This window comes from Rosa chinensis, chromosome 2 (genome assembly GCF_002994745.2).
Source record: "Rosa chinensis cultivar Old Blush chromosome 2, RchiOBHm-V2, whole genome shotgun sequence".
Lineage (NCBI taxonomy): Eukaryota > Viridiplantae > Streptophyta > Magnoliopsida > Rosales > Rosaceae > Rosa > Rosa chinensis.
Genome location: NC_037089.1, coordinates 30,726,141 through 30,729,748, shown reverse-complemented (window position 1 = coordinate 30,729,748; position 3,608 = coordinate 30,726,141).

Below are 3,608 nucleotides of genomic sequence, written 5' to 3'. Positions count from 1 at the left end.
CTAACAAGTTCACTGAGAATGCAATGTTTGGTCGAGTGCACTAGGCTAAGTACAATAATGCGTTTATTGCACTTAGATATATAGGGAATTTCAGCTCCCAACACTTCTTCATCATCTTCCTTTGGACAAAATGGATCTTTCCTTGCATTCAAACTTTGATTGATCATGGGAATGCTAGCAGGATGTGCTTTGTCCATGTTAAATCGCCTGAGCATCTTTTGCAGACTAGTGGATTAGTATTCCACAAACTCGGTGTTCTAGTTCAAGGCCTCGACAGAATCGAGTTTTCTCAAGATCCTTCATCTCTAATTCGGATTTCAAGTAACTCGCAGTTTCTCTTATTTCATCAAGAGTACCTATTATGTTCACATCATCGACATATACAGCTACAATTGCAAATCCGAAACTTGTTTTCTTTATGAATACGCAGGGGCATAATTCATCGTTCTTATATCCTTTCCCCAATCATGTAGTCACTTAGACGGATATACCACATCCGCATGGATTGTTTCAATCCGTAAAGCGAGTGTTTCAGCCTAAATGCAAATGCACTTTGTGGTCTAGAGTCACTTGACTTGGGTAATGTAAGGCCATCAGGCACTTTCATATATATATATATATATATATATATATATATATCTGTGTGCGTGTGTGTGTGTGTGAGCAATAGTGTCTTTACTCATGATAAACTAAGATTATTGTTGCCCCCGAATTTGGATATAATCAACATGCTCTATTTCTTTTTTTCTGAATTCATAAATATTTATGAATTAAAAAAGGTATATGCGTGATATACAAACAATCTACTAATTTAATTTAAATTAATCCATTTCATTCAAATACTATAAACTATATCACGGTATTCCCTTATAATACTTCAGGTGCTAATGAAACTATTTTAGTGAAATTTAACTGTCTTAAATCCCGGGGGATCGCTCCAAAAATTCGGGTTCCCTTTGGATTTCCTTCTTGATCAATAACAACTACAGCATTGTCATCATATCATATTATCATACCGTTGTCGCGTTTGAGTTCTTTACAATTACATACAATTACAGCTCAGATCACTTCTGATCTTTCGAGAGGTGTATTTGGTACTGCTTCTTTGATTACAGCAACAATAACGTCACCAATATGAGCATATCGTCGATTGCTAGCTCCTATGATTCGAATACACATCAATTCTTGGGCCCCGCTGTTATCCGCTACGTTCAAATGGGTTTGAGGTTGAATCATATCTTTTTTTTTATTGGTTTTGTCTTTTTCAATGTAAAGGGTGAAAAAAAAAAAAATATATTGTTTGTTCAAAACAAAACAAGAAACCTGTACAATTGTTTTTTATCAAATTTTTTTTCCTTTAGTTCTACATTCCTATCCTATACCGAAAGAATGAATTGAGTTCGTATAGGCATTTTTGATGGCGCTACTGAAATAGCCCTTCTGGCTATATTTTCTGCCACTCCGCTCATTTCATAAAGTATTCTGCCGGGTTTAACAATAGCTACCCAATATTCGGGAGATCCTTTCCCCGAACCCATACATGTTTCTGTAGGTCTTACTGTAACTAGTTTGTCTGGAAATATACGTACCCAGATTTTTCCACCACGGCATGCATTTCGTGTCATTGCTCGCCGTCCCACTTCTATTTGTCTAGACGTGATCCAAGCGGGTTCAAGTGCTTGAAGAGCATATATACCAAAGCAAATACGATTACCTCGATAAGACATTCCTTTCATTCTTCCTCAATGTTGTTTACGGAATTTGGTTCTTTTGGGGTTATAGTTGATGGTTGTTTATCAATTCCACCCATCTCTACTACAGAACCGGACATGAGAATTTCTTCTCATCCAGCTCCTCGCGAATTAAATGATTAAAAATAAAATACATGGTGAATAATATACTGAATCGGGGGATTCTTTGAAATTTCATTTAATAATTTTTTTCTTTTGATATATAATTAACCGCATATTCTATTATAGATAATGTCATTTAGGTATAATGAATGTTTTTTTTTTTGAGTGAGATAATTTTAAGAACAGTACATGAACTTAAGGCCACTCCGAATTAAGGTGGCCAACGTTTATATAACCCAAAATAAGTACATGAACTTTTAATCCCGACCCAGTTTTCATACATGCCGTCACTAACACCGTTAACATCTATGCCACGTGGCATATTAATAAGGCATAGGTGTTAATGGTGTTAGTGACGGCATGTATGAAAACTGGGTTGGGATTAAAAGTTCATGTACTTATTTTGGGTTATATAAACGTTGGCCACTAAAATTCGGAGTGGCCTTAAGTTCATGTACTGTTCTTAAAAATTTCCCTTTTTGAGTGGAAGACGTCAATAGAACCAACACACACACCCATGCAGTGTATCCCAGCATAGCCAGACTAATCACTGCACCGCAGACGCACGAACCATTGGGTGTTTTAACTAACCCAGGTCCCTCAAATCTGCTGGCCACGGGATGGAGCTGGGATTCGAACTCTAGACCTGGGGGTTCCAGACTAGGCAGCTTGACCAACACACCACACCACGTGATTATAATGAATGTTATAATGAATCTTTATTTTGCTTTTTATTATCATATCGAATTTACTCAAATTTCTAAAAAAAAATTCGCGGGCGAATATTTACTCTTTCAACATTCAGTTGTAAGATTAGTCTATGACATGACCTTTCAAAAAAAAAAAAAAACGATTCTGGTTCATTCTGCCATCCTACCCACTGAATCATTAGGATTCGTTTTCAATAGAATCTTATGCATTCACAGGTTCTGTCGTTCCCACCAGCTCTCGAGTAATGATTAGGTCTGAATTCTACAATGGAGCCCCTAATGAAATTTGTTTTTGAGTCAACCCTCTCAGTCTTTATTGGCTCAGGGCTCTTGATTTGTGGTTCTATCCACGTATTTGTCTAATGTCTAATTAGGGATCAATCAGTATTGATGCTTTATTACATTCCCTTTTATGAGATGACTCATAGACCGTACATATTGGAATCATATATCGTTGATATTCTTGTTCTATCTTTCTCTCACCTTTCCATTTATCTGTATACTTTTCTTGCTTTACAACTCATAATCAGATTGGTTTTTCTTTTTTTGTTTATGCAAAAAAGATTTCAGTTGCTACAAAGATATGACTTATATATCATATTTTGACTGGCTCTTTCTTTATATCCAGATAATGCGAAGCGATGAGTTGGTTATTAGTTCTATAGTTATTAGTTTGTATTACGGGTTTTTCCATTTTTTTTTAATCCTAATCCTAATCTTAAAAAAACCAACAAGTCACACACTAAGCATAGCAATTATATCAAATCATTAATCGAATTTTTATTCAACCTTATAGAATTGTTTATTTTTTTTATCACTAAATAGAAATAGAACTAAATACAAGTCAAGTAAATGCTTATTATTCTTTGTCTACAAATATCCAAATTTTGATACCTAATACCCCATAGATAGTTCGAACTGCGTAGGAACAATAATCTATTTTGGCTCGAATGGTTTGTAGAGGAACTCTACCTTCTCTGATCCATTCGACACGTGCAATTTCTTTTCCGTCGATACGCCCTGAAATTTGTACTTGAATTCCTTT